The sequence below is a fragment of the Electrona antarctica genome, assembly GCF_951216825.1.
Source record: "Electrona antarctica genome assembly, chromosome: 11".
Lineage (NCBI taxonomy): Eukaryota > Metazoa > Chordata > Actinopteri > Myctophiformes > Myctophidae > Electrona > Electrona antarctica.
This window is the reverse complement of record NC_136792.1, coordinates 40,675,138-40,695,137: the sequence shown is the minus strand read 5'-3', so window position 1 is coordinate 40,695,137 and position 20,000 is coordinate 40,675,138.

Genomic DNA, 20,000 nt, shown 5'->3' with positions numbered 1-20,000 from the left:
TCAGTTGTACCATCCTTCAGATACCTGGGGAGCATCCTCTCTGAAGACACCACCATTGACAATGAGGTTCAGAACAGGATAAAGCAGGCAGCGGCTGCTTTTGGGAGACTCCGGCGACGGGTCTTGAATGAATAAATGAATGAATGAATAGTTTATTTCGGTCTTAAAACAACTTGTACGTGATTATTACAGCAACAAAACATTTTACAGGACATTTTTTGGACCGGAAAGGTGTAGGCTTGAAGCCGTAGTGCCTACCCTTTTTGACTTACGTATATATTACATTAGTGCAAATAATAACAGAAACGAACTTTATAAAAAAAAAAAAATAGTAGAGTGATTTCTGAGGATATATTTGGTCTATATTTGGTCTTCCAAAACAAGAACCTCCATCTCTCCACGAAGGTCTCTGTGTACCAAGCCATCTGTATCACTACCCTGCATGTACAGCTGCCAAGCCTGGGTAACTTACAGCCGCCACATCAAGGCCCTGGAGCAGTTCCATATACGCTGCCTTCAGTACATCCTAGGCATCACATGGCGTGATCGTGTGCCTCATTCTGACATATACTCGCAAAGACCAACTGCAGGAGTATTGAGGCCACGATCACCCAGCACCAGCTACGATGGCTGGGCCATGCATGTAATAAGGATGCCCTCAAACCGCCTGCCTCGCAGAGTGCTCTATGGTCAACTACACCATGGTCGGCGCTCTGCTGTAGCTGGAGGACCGAAGAAGCGGTACAAAGACCAGATGAAGACTGCATTGATGAAGTGCAAGATCAGACCTGAGGCCCTGCAGGACGTGGCTACAGACCGTAACACCTGGCGTCAGCTGTGCCGAGATGGCACCAACATGCTGGAGGAGGAAAGGACAGCCAGGAGACAGGAGAGGAGAAACAAAAGGAAGACACCTATACAGCCACTACCACCACATATCCATGTCCTACATGCAATAAGACGTGTGGGTCCAGGATAGGGCTTTGCAGCCACCAAATAACTCACCGATAGAAGTGGACGTCATCATCGGATTCGATGGACAACCATAAGCAAGCAAGTGTGCGTGTGCGTGTGCGTGTGCGTGTGCGTGCGTGCGTGCGTGCGTGCGTGCGTGCGTGCGTGCGTGCGTGCGTGCGTGCATGTGTTTTACATTTTACAACAGTGACCAATATTCCACTTCCACAGTTGTAAGTAAGGACAGACTGATACACAGGCTGATCTGACCACCGGCTGGAATGTAAACGTGACAGCGTGCCAGGTTCCATGACGTTGTTCAAACACAGTATTGTGTAGCCATGTGGCTTCATGGGTCAAATATTCCACTTTTGGAGTTCATATGCATCAGTGGTGGACAGTAATGGAGTAAATTTACTGATTTAGAGTATTTGTACTTTACACAAGTATTCCATTTTATTCTAATAGGCAGGTCTATTATCCAAGACAATTATTTTATTTTTACTCAAGCAGATTTCTAGGAAGGCTGTTAAGTAGGCCTATAGAGCGTCGCAGTCCCGCCCCCTACCAGGGCCCAGGAAATGATTCTCATTTTCCTCATAGACATTTCAAAAAGTATTTATTTAAAGACGTTTACGCCGCGGACAAAGCCAACTCGAGCCAACACTTTTTTTCTTCTTTGTAATTATTTGTTTGGTCCAAAATATTGTGTTTGTTGTCATGAGTTGTGACGACTCGAGTTGGCTGTGTCCGCGGCGTAACCGTCTTTAAATAAATACATTTTGAAATGTCTATGGGAAAAATGCATTGGGAATCATTTCCTGGGCCCTGGTAGGGGGCGGGACTGTGACGCTCTATACTGGTTACGTTTAGGGTGGCTGTTCTTTTTTTCCCCCTTCTTCTCATAAATGCAATTGGCCACATGGTATATGTTCTTCAAAGATATAGACTAGATTTTCAGGTGACCATAGACCATAATTCTATTATTGACTGTCAGTATAATAAACTATAATACAACTAGAATGTTTTACAACCATGAGACCTAAACCCTATACTAATTACTAATCTTAGAGTTTCGCCAATTATTTGGGGGCCCACTTGCAATATTGTCACGGCCCAAAAGGTTGAGAACCGCTTGCCTTACACATAACACTAAACGTTAGACAGGAGCTCTGGACTGTGTCTGCTAAGTGTTCTATGAGGAGGGGTTAGGAAGATATACACTGATGAACACTCACACACTCAAATACCTACCTACAGTACCTACACGCTCGCACACACACACGCACGCACGCACGCACGCACGCACGCACGCACGCACGCACGCACGCACGCACGCACGCACGCACGCACGCACGCACGCACACGCACACGCACACACACGCACGCAATTATATACCCAGGCAGTGTGTGACTTATCTCACACATGGCACACATGCACATGCATGCACACGCACACAAACTCACACAATTTCACAGAGAGAAATCCACCATCCTAATTCCTGACAGAGGGGTAGAACACAGGTTCCTGGCGTGCCACCGAGGTACAGTGAAATTAAAAAAATAAATAAAATAAAAGAAGAGTGACCCATAATAATTGGTCTGTGACCCACAGATGGGTCCTGACCCAGTGTTTGTGAAACAGTGGACTACTAGACCACAGGCTCTCCTTATACTCAGCGTCACTACTTAACGGCACAGATCCGTCACATCTACGGCATCTGCAGCCCCTGCCTGTCCTGCCCTGCCCTGTCACGTTGTTTATAGGGTGAGCTGAGGGATGCGGCACAGGCCCAGGCAGATGTCCTGGAAGCTGGCACCGCATTTTGACGGTGCCAGGAAAATGTTTTCTGTCAGAGCGACACGAGCAGTGACGGATTAACCCCCACGAGGGCCCCTGGGCCCCACGAGGGCCCCTGGGCCGCACGGAATTTGCGGCTTTTTCCGGGGTTTTCTTTATCATCTTTTTGACCTAAATTGAACACATAAATCAACAGCCAATGAAGAGCCCCAGGAGCCCCTGTCAGGGCCTCAAACCCAGTACTGTGCGGTCAAGTTTCCCCGAAGGGCCGTTGAGAGCCAAGGGCCCCGCAAGGCCGCGGCCAAACCGGCCCATTGGCTAATTTGGTCCTGGACAGGAGACGTTACATTAAACACACACCCCCTCATTAGAAAACTCAACGCAGACAGAAGAACAAAGGGGGCGAAGACGACTCCATCTTTGCTTTAGGCTACTTTAAGAAGTCTCAGCAGCTCAGATTGTCGTGAGGATCCACAGAGGAAAGCGTTGACAACTTGACAAGCTGTTAGTTCTGCATATATACTGCTTCATCAGCTCACTTCACCGTGGAATTAGATCAAGCAAACAAGACGGAACATAAAACTAAATAAAGTGTTATTGGGTTTACATAACGTCTAAGGCAGAGGTAAAAACAAAGCTATAGACATTTTATCTTTAGACACATTCATTTATTCATTAATTGAATGAATTGACCCCAATGGAAACAAGCCATATAGGCTTTCTAGGGTTTTGAATCCTCTTAGCAGACCTTGTATTGAACTGTACTTCCCTGTGCTTGTTTTTGCAAACTGTTAATAAGTATTCAATCAAGCAATCAAGCAATCAAAAACTTAATCAAACATCAAAGCTTCCATTTCCCAAAAATAAATGCATGTTAAAGGGACATTTCACCGCTGGACGAAACTCCAGTCACTCAATGTTAATAGTATTTGTAGTAAAATGTGCACACTATGGCCAGAAAAATAGTCTGTGTGTTTGACTGCATCGCTGGATTACTACAATGACCATAATGCTTTGGTGCACTACCCCACCTTGTATAGAGGGGGAGGGCTGTCTTACTGAGACAACATGTAGTCCAGGAAGGAAGTGAGACCAGTGTCTATGACATCACAGGCACTTTGAATAGTATGAATAGTATACTAAAATATCTAAAATCACATATTACACACATAAAAAACACAGGAAAGTGTTCTATAAATCTTCTAGACGTCATTAACATATTTTCTTTTTTTGCAAAGGGGTGTGGCCCTTTAATTGAATCTGACCAGGAGCAGGGATGAGACATCCTGACCCCCCCAAACAAAACCAACCCTGCATGCCGGTAGCGTCTGTGCAGTGGGCAGCAGTGTTTGACTTTCACTCTGTCACTGTGTGCCCCAGCATATGCTGAGCTGGCCAGTCCCATCTGAATCACTGCAGAGTCACACCAAGCGTCCACGGGCCAAGTGGCCAACCAACAGCAAGGACACACTGCAGTACAAGACTAGCCTGCGGTGGCTAGACTCACTCATATACCCAACTCTGCAGAGCAAGCAATTGAAATTCGCTCTGGTAGATTTGTATGGTTTACCGGCTATAGCACGCAACATGTATATACAATATTATGCATACACATCTATATCTTTTTTAAATGTTGTTTGTGTCATGCGTATATACATCCACACAGGCAACACAATTTGTAATCGGAACAAGGTCGATTTTTCAGCGTGAATAAAAGGCATCAAATTGTATGAATGGTCGAGGCATTGACTATATTATGTAGACTGATACGAAATATTCACCATACATTTTTGTATTTTTTCTATTTGTCACGCCCAATGTGTGTGACAAAGGTGTCTGACCTTGAGTCCGATTTATACGGATGTGATACAGTATATTGTGAGTTTGTTATTGTCGTCACAGGGCGGATAAAAGTCAGGCATTAGGCCTGCTTGCTTTTTCATTGGGGGGGCATGAGTGTGAGTGTGCGTGCGTGCGTGCGTGCGTGCGTGCGTGCGTGCGTGCGTGCGTGCGTGCGTGCTTGCGTGCATGCGTACGTGCACTGTTAAATTTAACCAGGATTTCACAATACTTTACATTATTATTTCACAATAAAATACTGTGTTCAGAATGTTACTGTGAAATCACACCATCCTCTGTGATATCACAACAAATTACTGTACTGTAACTTGTTACCAGGATTTCACAACACTTTACAATAATCTCACAATAAAATACTGTATTCAGTAATGTTACTGTGAAATCACACCAGCCTCTGTGATATCACAACAAATTACTGTACTGTAACTTGTTACCAGGATTTCACAACACTTTACAATAATCTCACAATAAAATACTACAGGTATTCAGAATGTTACTGTGAAATCACACCATCCTCTGTGATATCACAACAAATTACTGTACTGTAACTTGTTACCAGGATTTCACAACACTTTAAAATAATCTCACAATAAAATACTGTATTCAGTAATGTTACTGTGAAATCACACCAGCCTCTGTGATATCACAATAAATTACTTTAAAGTGTTGCATTGTGGGATTGGGCGCAAAATGACATCCATTTTAAGAGGGAAAAGCAGTGAAGTGACTGTGAAGATGAAGTTATGAAGTTCATAACTTTGCTCTGATACGGTAAGTCACCCTCTTTGTTCCCTCCACCTTACTGATAACTAGTTGTGCTGTCGTGACTCATTTAGTCTTTCTCCAGCAAATGATGTGTGCTGCTGCTACACAGTGCACACATGCTAATTGCTAACTGCATAGCAACAGAGTGCAGAGCATGTAAGGAGGTGCCTTGTTGACCACATCAACAATATAAACTCATGTAACGTTGTGTGTCTCAACATTATAAACTCAGGTAACATTGTGTGTCTAGATTGACCTGTTTTTTTCCTTTTTGGCACTTATTTGACCAATGTTAGCTATATCCTATAGGCCTACACAGAGGCTACATAGAGGCTAGCAGTTTATTGGCATGGCAAATTGGCAATGCAAACGTTTTTAATGTCTGGTGTTCTGGTGAGTTGTTGATCACAGAGGATTGTTAATTAGATCAACCTGGGATTTTGTAATATGCTAAGTTGTGTGCTTGTGTGCTCTGTGCTGTGGGTAACAGTGTCCATGCTAGACAAATATAATAATCAAATCTACAATTGTCTACAAGCCATTTTCACATAGCTGATTTTGATGCTAAACATGTTTTTTGGGGACCACCCTGACAGCTCACACAACACTGAGCTTGTAGATCGGCTATTTAGAATGGCTTGTTGATTTTTATTAACACATTTTTCATTCATAGCTATTAAAATGGCTAACTAGGCTACATTTCATAATTGTGTGTGTGTGTGTGTGTGTGTGTGTGTGTGTGTGTGTGTGTGTGTGTGTGTGTGTGTGTGTGTGTGTGTGTGTGTGTGTGTGTGTGTGTGTGTGTGTGTGTGTGTGTGTGTGTGTGTGTGTATAAAATACTACAGGTATTCAGAATGTTACTGTGAAATCACACCATCCTCTGTGATATCACAACATATTACTGTACTGTAACTTGTTACCAGGATTTCACAACACTTTACAATAATCTCACAATAAAATACTGTATTCAGTAATGTTACTGTGAAATCACACCAGCCTCTGTGATATCACAATAAATTACTTTAAAGTGCTGCATTGTGGGATTGGGCGCAAAATTACATCCATTTTGAGAGGGAAAAGCAGTGACTGTGAAGATGAAGTTATGAAGTTATGAAGTTATGAAGTCATGTGAAGTTAATACATTTGTATTAACACATTTTTCATTCATAGCTATTAAAATGGCTAACTAGGCTACATTTCATAATTGTGTGTGTGTGTGTGTGTGTGTGTGTGTGTGTGTGTGTGTGTGTGTGTGTGTGTGTGTGTGTGTGTGTGTGTGTGTGTGTGTGTGTGTGTGTGTGTGTGTGTGTGTGTGTGTGTGTGTGTGTGTGTGTGTGTGTGTGTGTGTGTGTGTGTGTGTGTGTGTGTGTGCCTATTGTAAGTCGCTCTGGATTAAGAGCGTCTGCTAAATGCCTAAATTGTAAATTGTAAATTGTGTGTGTGTGTGTGTGTGTGTGTGTTTTTTCACTGTAGGTGGCATTTGCTTGGAGAACTCCCCAACCGCAAACAAATTGACTCCGGAGGAGATTTTACTTGGGTCGCAAAAAATAATGTTCATTGTAAGTAGGCTAAATAACACATCATGGGCTAAATCAAATTTGGCATAGAATAATACAAAGTAGATCTAATGTGATTGACAAATTGATTGAGGTTTGAGGTTTTAGAGGTCCTGGAGAAAGTTTGGTATCAGCGAGCTCTCTTGGACATTGTCACTGAGGTGGTTCAACCTAGCTGCAATTTGCAACACTAGATTTATTTTTATTTGTTTTAAATGGTATGAATCTAGATTTGCAATACCCTCCAATGACTGCCCATTGATCCAAATTGAATTTCCGGTCTGCTTAAACTCACCAACATGGCAGTTGTCGGGAAAGCTTGAGTTATCAATCTGCAAAGCGTTTGTTTCATAAAGATCAAGAAATTCGGTGCAGGTGAATATATTATATTTTTTGAAGGGTTGGAGTTTGTAAGCTCTCGTCGAAGGCATTGAACGGCCCTGCGTACCACCTGTTTCGAATTTGCACATAATGCAGGAAGAAGCAGCACAACCCCTTAATAAAAACGAGTGCTTCCAAACTCCAACACTTAGAAAAAAATATCACGGCACAGAATTTCTTAGCAGAAAGTAGCTCATAACAGGTTATATGGTGGATTTTTATGAAACACTCACTTTGCAGATAGAAAGAGGATAATTCAAGCTTGCCCTACAGCTGCAATGTTTGTGAGTTTAACGTTGTTTAATACAAGCAGAATGGAAATTCAATTTGGATCAATTGGCTGTCATTGGATGGTATTGCAACTCCAGATTAATAGATTAATCCCCTTATAAATGCATCTAGTGTTGCAAATTGCGGCTAGGTACAACCAGCAGCTCTCTTAACAGTTTTCTTTTTCACTGTAGGAAGCACCACGGCTTGCTCGGACGACTCTCCAACCGCTGACGAATTGACAACGGCGACACCACTCCCTTCATCCCTCACTTCCATCTCTTCAATGACTGTGTATGTCTCCTCCGTGTGTATTTCAAGGTTTCTAGCTTACAATAGGAACCAAATACTTCTGGGTTGATGGCTAAAAACAGTATGTGGGAAGTCAGAAATTAATGAGAGTAGAGCAAACGCATTATTGATTTTGTTATTTCCATGGGATTTTCTGACTAAGCAATGCATTAAAAATACCCACCCTATCCTTTAAGATTATTACAGATTTTGTGACATACTATGTTGTTGTTTTCTTTCTATATGTTTTTGTTGGGGGGAATACTGTGTGCTGTAGTAATTGATTCATGTTTGACATTCTCCGTTCTTTCAGATAATGAATCAAGACATAAAGGAGGCAGTTTCTGTTGAAACCCTGGCTTCCCTGCTGGAAGGGTTTGAAGAGCTTGGTGTGGACCAATCCAGTATCGAAAATTGCTGGTATTTTTATCTTCATCTGAGCATTAGTGGGTGGCGATGGAAAGTTGGTCTATAATAGCAGAATGGTACAAGTTACACCATTTAATAATTTGGCTTGACAAACTGATTTTTTTTTCTCCAGCAAGTATACTTCATCTACCTCTTCCCCTCTCTATCTAGTATTCATCATTTGTTGCATCTGCTTACGTGTAGGACTGTTGCTGTCGCCTCTCCAACCCTCACAAGTAAGTGTAAGGTTTAAGTTTAAACCTGTGACTGCACTAGACTATAGTTCACGTTTACACTAAATCACATTCATTCACATGTTGACAATGTTCCCTATGATTCCAGTGGACTGTCTTTTACGCACTATGTTGAATCTATACTACCATAGAGGACAGAGAAATTACTGAGCACCCACTGCTTGATCCTGCTTGATTGTCCAAGGTAGGCCTACTGTTGATCTGGATTTTATCACAGTATCAACTCACATGTTGCTGATCATTTAAATTCTGCTCTTGTTCATTTAGCATTTCACCTCTTTACAATATCACATAATGGGTACCCATTGTGTACCCACTGTTTAGGTGATATGATGCAGCCTAGGGCCTGGATGCTCTCTATTGAAGAACAAGTGGTGATGGGACCACACAATGGGATATCTGCGGTTTTCGCGAGCTGCTACAACTTCCATCTGCAGTATCCTGAGGATGGCACGTGCACTCTGGAGTTTTCCAAAGGTATTGTAACACTGAAATTAACATTGTACTGGATTGCTTGCAACATTGATACTTGTATACTTGTATCAATGTTGCTTAGATTTCAGTACTACTTTCTTTCTGTGGTGTAGGGTTTCACACTGCATGTGCCTTGTATAAATGATGCAATATATAAAACTATGTAAAACTAAAAGTTGTTGTCTTGCCTTATTGTTTACAGGTGCTTCTTGGGCATTAACCCTGAGAGAGGCTCCAAATCGAAGAAGCGTGGAGTATCAACCCATTCAACCCATATGTGAGCATGTGAAAACTTGTGGACTTTGAATGGTTGATAATGATGGTATTCAGGACCCCAATATGAGACGCACTCATACCATTTTGAGAAAACCTGTGGACTTTGAATGGATGTTGATGCCCTACTCTCGTTTGTCTAACTCCACCAGCCATTCTTATCTGGATATGTAAAATTGCCTATGATTTGTGTGTGCATGTGTGCGCGTACATGCATGTGTGTGCGCGTGTGTGTGTCACTATTACTAATGGTGGTAAAGTGTTTTTGTTAGTTTTTTTACTCCATTTAAAGAAACAGTTCAGCCAAAACTCAAAATGTAGTATCTACTTAACACCATGCTGAATTGCTGATTCAAGGTCAGGTGATTTATAGTCCAAAAACTGCTGGAATTTCACAGGAAAACTGTGTTGCAGCCTCCTCCTAAATTACTGAAGTCAATGACGACCAGTTTTCATACTGCAGTAGGGCCTATGCTGGTCTGGTGTAATCCAAACTCCAGGAGTGTTTGTAGACACTCGTGTGAAGTGAGTGGTGAGTGGTGCAACTCCGTGTGGGGGTTCCCGGGGGGGGGGGGGGGGGGGGGGGGGAGTTCCAGACCCCCAGGAACGCACCCTGGGGGCCAGGCGGGTTCCGGGCGTGCCGCCCCGAGAAATGACAGAGTTACCGTGTGGCGGTCCCTCTACTGTACCCTCTACTGTACTGTACTACCCACCCACACACATAGCTCCGTAAGGGAGTGGTTGCACCACTGAGTATAGCAGGGCTTTATGTGAGACTGATGTGGTTGTTCTTTGTCCATTTGAAATGTTGCACGTTGCACTTTAATTGTTAATAAAAAGTTTAAATTAATAAAGTTTTGTTTTTCTTTTAGCAGATCCGCAAAGCATGTTTGTGTATGTATGGTAAAATCACAGTTAAAAATTTAATTTTACAATACTTTACTGTATTAGATATAATGTCAATTTACAGTAAATTGCATTACTTTCACAGTAATGGTAATAATATATACAGTAAATAACTGTACTACATACTGGTAAATCACAGTAAATGACATTACTTTCACAGTAATGGTAATAATATATACAGTAAATAACCGTACTACATACTGGTAAATCACAGTAAATGACATTACTTTCACAGTAATGGTAATAATATATACAGTAAATAACTGTACTACATACTGGTAAATCACAGTAAATGACATTACTTTCACAGTAATGGTAATAATATATACAGTAAATAACTGTACTACATACTGGTAAATCACAGTAAATTACATTACTTTCACAGTAATGGTAATAATATATACAGTAAATAACTGTACTACATACTGGTAAATCACAGTAAATTACAGTAATTTCACAGATGTGAAATTACAGTAATTTACTGTGAGATAATTACTGTGAAAGTACGGCAATTATTAGCCAGTAATTTACTGTGACTTCACAGCAAATTATTTAACAGTGTGCGCTTCTGCATGAGTGAGACCGACTGTGTTGATACCGCTATACTGCCGTTAAGTTCCATATTTTTCCTTCTCGATAATAACTTTTGGTTTGGTTTTGCGTTGTACCATTCATAATATTGTATTACCATGAATATTTGATAGGTTTACATAACTATTTGTCGTCATAAGAATAATACAGGCATGGTTTTCCGCCTTAGGATTCAATGCTAGAAGGAACAGAATAATGTTCCCTAGTCATAAATTATTAAGAAGACCTATGTTCTTGGGTTTCGTAATGTCAGGTTCAATTTAATGTCAATGTGTGTTGTGTATTGCGTGCACTTACTTTGGCTTTGACCCCGACATAAGAGTACATATATTATACAAAAGAATAAAATATGTCACAGTTGCATTGCTTCCACTAAAATAATTTAGTGGAAGCAACTTCAAGCAAGGCAACCAACTGTGACATATTATATATGTTGTCTTTTATTTGGACAGCAGACAGTAAAACCTGAGTGTTAACCACGTAACCACTTAGAAGACGATATATATATACTTAGTTGGCCATGTTCCCAGGGCTCTGTTGGTCCGCTCCTTTTCCCCCTAGGCTCTGCATCAAATCTCATCATCGAAAATAGAATATCTACAAGGTCACAACGCCAATGTGCGTATCTGCTATTTTTGCTGAATGTTTGCCCCCCAGAACATGGACGCCATGCAGTGTTCATGTGGTTAAGCCCTGTACTTTGTCATACTGTCAGGAATACAGTCTGAGTCTTGGGTCTGGGCCTGCCTGTGGGTGTGACTACTTCTAGTTGTTGCCATATGTGCTTCTGCCCTGACTAATTGACATTTCTTGTCATTCCAGTGCTGTCACTCCCACTCATCTGCTCACTCTCAATCAGCCAGTCAGAGTGGAGCTTCACACCTGCACTCTGTTCGTTTGTCACACTACTTAAACCCTGCTTGTCTTTTTGTTCTCTGCCAGATTATATTCCTGTGTCCCTGTGCTCTCTGCTCCTCTGCCCCAGTCCCACCAGTTTGCTTGCATTTAGCCTTTGTTTTTTGACCACCTGCCTGGATTCTGACCTTCCTTTTGCCTGCCGGATATTGGATTTGATTGCCAGGGTTTTTTGTGGATTTATGTCCATGGACTTGCTGTTGGACTTAATTTCCTGTGAACTGCTGAATTACAATTAAAACTCTGTTTAACCTTTAATCTGTTTCCATCCGCTTCTGGGTCCTAAAATCATATCCTGACACATACGCGGAATAGCAAATGTTCCTCCTGCAATAGCGATGGTGGGTTTCAAGTGGCTAAAATGGTTACTTTAACCACAGAGAGTGCAGAGGGACAGGGATAGGGGACCTACATGCAGGTTAAAATGGTTAATTTAGCCCAGTGGTTTTCAACCCTTTTCATATCAAGGCCCATTATTTAGTCTGTGCATTGAGCCATGCACGGACGTTTAGCTTCTCAGACCCAAAACTAAAGAATATTTTGTTGTCGGATAAGATGTTTTCCACAATTGCATGCTGTATTGATGTTGGTACCATTAGGAGAGATAACAGGCAAACTCTGATCAAAATAACAATTCTTCTACATTCTCTAATTGTGTATACGATGATGTATGATGATTAGAGCGCCCCTCACTTCACACTGGTGTGATTTTTTTATGTAGCCTACAGTTAACAAAATATGATTCACAAACTTAAACACATCATCAGTGTTGTTTCCTGACCTGGAGTCACTGCAGGTGTTTCGGGTCTTGCAACAAACAGACACCCTCACCCTCCTCCAGGCGTCCCGACCGAGGCTGATCAGACCCCGGCCTGTATCCAAGTGCATGTCTCTCTTGGGGGCTCGTTAGAGTGGCAGGTGAGCTGTTAGCAGCGGGTGTTGGCGACACCAGGAGGCTCTGTCTGGGCACTGTGGGATGCCTGGCTCCTCCTGCACACAAACATGACTATCTTCTGGGTACACTGGGATGGTTCTGGGAACAAGCGAGTGCATAGATAGACAAAGGTCAAGTACACAGCAAAGTCCAGAGTGTTAATTACTAAAGATATCCGTTTACCTGTTAAAGGACCACTTCACCACTTTTCAACCTATCTTCATAATTGGTGCTCACTAATTTTAGTTCATTCATGATAAAATACCACATTTCTTTTTCTAGTCTGTCTCATAGGAGGGCTGTGGGAAGTTCAGAAACGCGTCCACCAGTGACATCGTATATAGGCGGAATAGTTTTTAATATTTGTATTATCTTGAGAACGATAGCCATGCGTTTACGCATTGCAACTTTTCAGGAATATAAAGCCTATACAGTTTCTATTAGCTTGGATTCCCCACCGATGATGTCACTGGTGGACGGGTTTCTGAACTGCCCACAGCCCTCCTATGAGACACAGACCGAGTAGAAAAGAAATGGTGCTATTTTATCGTGATCATTATAGTGAGGACCAATTATATGAAGAAAAGTGGTGAAGGGGTCCTTTCAATTAAGGGTGTGCAGTTCTAAGCTGACACACACACACCACACAATCAATAAAAGGTCGCAAATGCGGTGCAAACATACGGCTGGTGATCACAGCTCTGAACAAACAACAATAATCCAGTCCTTGATGTAACATGCCCAAATCCTCCACCGTTCAAAAGCAATATGACACTGTTGTATGATCAAACATATATAATCAATGGGATTTGTCTGAGCCTGTGATAATGGTGGTGAGTTCAGCCTGTTTACTGTACACTTCAGTGTATTTTCTGAAGCTCTATATGTGGTCCGTGTGATTTATAACACCCTGCAGGGAGGATGGAGATCTCAAAGATAATAGAGATAAGAAAAAAGGGAGAGAGAAAAAAGTGTTGCCAGCGGCGTATAGAGAGAGAGAGACAGGAGCTGCACATACAGTATTATATCCAAGAACATTTTATTTTTATTCTTTGTAAGATATTAATATCGCTCTCAGCAATATTTGTTCAGATATAATGACTTTCTTCATTTTGTGCTTAGTTATAACAACTGAGTTGGATCAGGTTTTGGTTTAGACTCTTGACTAAAGTTTAGAATCAAACTTTTATTTATAAATGGCTGACCGTTTGCTGTACAAGAGCAAAACAGGATGTTAACATAATTCTGTACATATACGTACGCATGCGCCCACCTACTGTACACACAAAACACTATATGCAAAGTTAAAATAAATTAGATGGGCTCAAATGCGATTAAAAGCCAGGGAGAATAAGTGGATTTTAAGTAAAGGATTTAAAAACCTTGATGGATTGGGCAGATCTGATGGGGAGCGGCAGGCTGTTCCAGAGCATGTTGGCAGCGGCAGTAAAAACAAGGTCACCCCTGCTCTTCTTGCATGCTAGTCCTAGAAACGACCATCAGCTTGTCCACAGATCCCTATAGCTGGGGTGTAAGGGTGCAGGGGTTCAGAGAGGGACAGCGGAGCCAGCCCATTTATAGCTATTTAAAAATAAATACAACAACCTAAGACAGGACTAATGTGATCACCTCTTGAGGAGGCGAGCGAGCAGCTGCATTTTACATCAGCTTCAGATGCCCGAGACTGCGTAATGCTAGTGGACAATGAGTTACAATAGTCTGAGACTGCGTAATGCTAGTGGACAATGAGTTACAATAGTCTGAGACTGCGTAATGCTAGTGAACAATGAGTTACAATAGTCTGAGACTGCGTAATGCTAGTGGACAATGAGTTACAATAGTCTGACTGAGACTGCGTAATGCTAGTGGACAATGAGTTACAATAGTCTGACTGAGACTGCGTAATGCTAGTGGACAATGAGTTACAATAGTCTGACTGAGACTGCGTAATGCTAGTGGACAATGAGTTACAATAGTCTGACTGAGACTGCGTAATGCTAGTGGACAATGAGTTACAATAGTCTGAATGAGACTGCGTAATGCTAGTGGACAATGAGTTACAATAGTCTGACTGAGACTGCGTAATGCTAGTGGACAATGAGTTACAATAGTCTGACTGAGACTGCGTAATGCTAGTGGACAATGAGTTACAATAGTGGAGTGACTCGAGTGAAGAAAGGCGTGAAGTTTGGGGGGAGATAGTCCTAAAAGGAGAATACCACTCATTTACAACATTGAACTATTGTGTGGAAATAATAAAAGTATCCCCCTTCTATTTAGCCTAGAACTGGACATCTAGAACTGGGGGGTCATGTGATCAGTGACATACTGTAGGGAAGGTGTACTATTTAGCCTGCAGAGTAGCTACACCATACTGTATGTCACTGATCACATGATCCCCAGTTCTAGATGTCCAGTTCTATAGGCTAGAGGGTCGCACACACCAAGACTGCAGTTCAAATAGTTATTTCATATTTGAAACAAAGGACAAACGTGACACTGGTGAAGGCTGGATAGCCGAAACGTTTGTCCTTTGTTTCAAATATGAAATAAACTATTTGAACTGCAGTCTTGGTGTGTGCGACCCTCTACCCTTTATTTTGATATGTTTTGAACGGGTAGCGCATCTATAGTCAGAGCGCGGTGGTCATATGAACAGTTCTATAGGCTATAACAGGAGGGGACTTTTATACTCTGACGTATATTAATGACAGTTCAATGTTGAAAATGAGTGGTATTCCACTTTAACCTTGGTGAGAAGATTAAATTGAAGCTGGTTTTAATGATAGAACTGATGTTCGTCCAATTTATTTGGGATTCGTGTTATTTTCATATTAACCACATTAACCCTGGCATCCTTATTTTGGGCACGTCATTATTGATACGAGCTTAACTATTTTTTTAGTGGTGCAAACCACTTCCGTAAGTGACTATGTGTGTGGGTGCCTGCATGGCTGGCTGCCTGGGTATGTCTGTCTGAGCACTGGGACCCCCACACGGAGTTGCACCACTTACTTCACACGGGTGTGATTTAAAAAATAAAAATAAAAACATGTTCTGAAAGTTAAAAAAATATACTAAAATGGTTAAAAGCTTGAGTGCCTGAACAGTCTTTATATTCCACACCATTTTTACATGACAAAGCTTGCCCAAGCCTCCCATGACCACAGAGAGCCTCTCCTCTCTGTGAAAAATGAAACGAGAGAAGGTCAGAAAGTAAAAGGTGGACGGAAAGAGGTGAAGAAGACAAAGGGGCATGTCTCTATAGTACCCTCCTCTTTATATTCAGTGTGCTGTTAGTGAAGGAACACAAAGGCCAGGGCACCCATCCGTCATTCCACGCCATACTTTCCTATTAACTCTGGCTGCATACAGAGAGGGTAACCCGTCATATCTCAGCCTTGCAGGAGGATACCAGAGGAGAAGAAGGATGAGGAGAGGCAGGAGAGGAGAAGTGGATGATGGAGAGGGAAGTGAGGGGTACACAGACAGGGGCCGAGGGGAGCCGTGAGGAAGAGGAGGAGAAGAGAAGTGGATGATGGAGAGGGAAGTGAGGGGTACACAGACAGGGGCCGAGGGGAGCCGTGAGGAAGAGGAGGAGAAGAGAAGTGGATGATGGAGAGGGAAGTGAGGGGTACACAGACAGGGGCCGAGGGGAGCAGTGAGGAAGAGGAGAACCTATATGGGAGCTTCTTAAACCTTTAGACTTGTTTAACATCTTCATACCTTTCCATCAGGGACAGCATCTGCATCATTTGATATGTTGCTGCATGTACATTGTTCCTGTAGGGCAGAAACCGTCATATTTTAACTTTAAATTGCAGATCAACAAGCTCACGTGTCGCGATGCCACATTTTGTGAGCTTGTACTGTAGATCATTTTTCACTATTTTCATAAAAATGTAATAATAAAAAATGCTGGTTACACCTGCACACGCTGGCCCATGGTGCGCTCCCCGATCACATAGGAGACTATTCCAGCAAGTGATTTAGTAACATTTGAAAATTCAACGTTTTGGAAGTACTGCGGTTAGGACTAGAAAGAAGACTAACAATATGGTGTATTCGTCGTATGAGATATGTTTGATTGTAGTTTTGCTGTTGAACGCTTATTAAGTTCAATTCACCAAATACTGTCTTCGTTTTTGGATACATGAACTGGCATGAAGGTATGCAACAAAAAAAAATCTCCATCCGTTCAAGACATCACAGTCAGGGGTGAAAAAAGTAATTACTCATTTAAGGAGGAAGGAGCCAGGGCAGAGAATAAGGGAAGGAAGGATTGGGCAAGAAATAGCGTGCGAGGATAAAGACTACGGGAGAAGAAGGCATGGGGGAAGTAATTAATGAGTAATGGTGAGAGAGAGAGAGAGAGAGAGAGAGAGAGAGAGAGAGAGACTGGGAGAGAGAGAGAGAGAGAGAGAGAGAGAGAGAGAGAGACTGGGGCGGGGGGGGGGGGGGGGGTGGGGTATAGAAGATGGAAAGAGGGAGGAAGTGAAAGAGGATTTAGTAGGACGCCGTACGGTCGGTCCAACCACAGGCTGCTGCTCAGATGACATGATGATCATCAGTGAGCGAGTATAAAATATGAGCCCTGCTAATTATCCTTCAACCTCCTCCACGCCTCAAGAAGATAAAGTAGGCTGGTATATGGGGGGGGGGGGGGGGGGGTATGGCTGGAGAGAAAGGGAAGGGTACCGTGAAAGGGAAAGTGCCAGGTTTTATAATTGTTGTAGGCAAGTTGAACCCCAGTATCCATATTCCTGCTGGGGGGGGGGCATTAGCCAAATAGACGATCTACAAGCTCACGATGCGTCACAGTGTAGATTTGCTATTTTTACGAGATTTCCGCAGATGGAAACAGAATGCAGTCTGATTACATTTGCAACTCAGGTCAGTTTTTACTAAGAATAGAGGGTTAGTAGGTGACGATCAGCAAAATAAATCTACAAGCTCACAATGTGTCACAACACAAGGGTGAGTGTGTGGGCAGTGGGTGCATGGATGGATGGAGAGATGGACAAAATGGGTGGGTGGGTTGGTGGTTGGATGGAGGGTGCAGAGAGATGGAGTGTGGAGAGAGATGGATGGATGGATGGATGGATGGATGGATGGATGGATGGATGGATGGATGGATGGATGGAGACCGAGAGAGCAGAAGGGAAATAATTATGTTAAAAGTGACTAAATTGAACAGACTGAAGCTTATATGCTCCGACGCATTTTGAAAATAGCAGATATACAACCTCACGTGTTGCATCGATAAACATAAGACTTGAAAAGGATATGCAGAGAGAGAGAGAGAGAGAGAGAGAGAGAGAGAGAGAGAGAGAGAGAGAGAGAGAGAGAGAGACTGGATGAAAGCAGAGGGGGATGACAGGAGTCAGTGAGTGAGTGCGTGCCAGAGACGAGGATTGACTTTCACTACAGCGGATCAGAGAATGAAAGAGAGACTAATCTGTCTAACTCCCCCCCCCCCCACACACACACACACACACACACACACACACACACACACACACACACACACACACACACACACACACACACACACGCACACGCGCGCACAGAAGAAAAATGATAGCAGTGATCGTTATGATGATATTCCTCTTTCAGACACGCATGCATGTACTACGCCTGCATGCACCAAGCGCACACGCGCAACACACACACACACACACACACACACACACACACACACACACACACACACACACACACACACACACACACACACACACACACACACACACAATTCACAAGCGGGATATCATATTGAAGAAAAATGATAGCAGTGATCGTTATGATGAACAGTTCTGATGCATGTTGTTGTCGGAGAGTATAGTTTGATGCAGCATAATGATTTGTATCCTTATATGTTTATATTCCCTGCAGTCAAATGAGGAATCAGGGAGAGAGATCTTACACGTCTTTTAGATTTAAAATAATTAACTGATCTCCTGGCAGTGTCTCATCTCGTATAGTCACACGCACGCACGCACACGCACACACACATTCAGTATATTCATACACACTTTTCTCCCTCTTTCAGACACATACGCATGCATGTAGCCTACTATGCCCGCATGCACCAAGCGCACACGCGCAACACATGTGAAGAATGGAGATGTGGGACCACCGTTTTCCCCGGAGCGTTAGTTATAATTCATGCAAATGAAATCAAACATAATCTAATATGAATTTTTAATGATCTGATTCTGACCCCTTCTTTTCACTGTGTCTATTGATTGTTTTCATTGATTCAAGACAGTGCAAGCAGCAAAGTTGGACAGCTTCATTGATTTTTTGTGGACAGGCTCTTGCTGATTGGATTCCCTCTTTGTTTTTACTGAAGAGAGAAATGAAGATGAGGCTATAGAGAGAAAGGAACTGGCAATGCAACCCATTGGAACCGGATTCCAACCCAGGATGTCGTTTGTGGTCGCTCATAGTACATCACCAGTAATGTGTTTGAAATCCAATTCTTGTTTGGTTACAGTAGATTATTATACAATTATTTTGCAGATCTGCACCTTTGGTACCCTTAGTACAGTATATTTGGTAACTTTCATACTGGGGGTGCACAATTATAAAATTATGACCGATATCGAACCGATCCGATATACCGGTATGGCATTTTTATGGCCGATATGGCAGATTCCGATATGCTACCGATTATATCATGCATCCTTACTCCATACATACAGTAGTACAATGTCTTTGGTGACATTTCTCTATACAACATACAGTATATGTGGGTTTAAACTTTACGGCAGAATGTGTTTGTGGTGTGACGCACGCAACGTCTCCTCCTTCCGCCTGTGACAGAAGGCTGTCTGTGATTTCAATAATCAGCTTAACACCTGCGAGAGCACAGGGTCCTGACTCCTGACACTGGGCCGTGAGTAGGAGGGGTGGGCTATGGTGCAGTGAGCCACACACTGGACAGAAAGATCAAGGTCTTATGTAACAGCCTACCCACAATACACTTGACATTGTTGGTCAACATATCTTTCCAGTTGTAAAACAAAGAAAGAGAAGCATCAGGTGGTGTAAAGGAGTTGCTTTTTCTTTAAAAAAGTTGTATTTTTATTTTAAGAAAAGCACTATATTCCGATATAGAGTGTTTTGTTCAGTAACAGAGGTATCCCCATCTCTACTCCGGGCAGAATACTTAATACTATTCTTTTTTCAGCTTCAATTTTACAATATTCAAGTTCCAATTTAGATTTGTTTTTGTCCCATCACTTCAATTTCACTTGTTTATCTTTGTTTATTTCACTTATTTATTGTTATCCCTCTCCTGGTTGGATAAAAAAAATTGTATCCCGGCCTTACTTTCTGTTTAATAAAATAAAATAAAAACT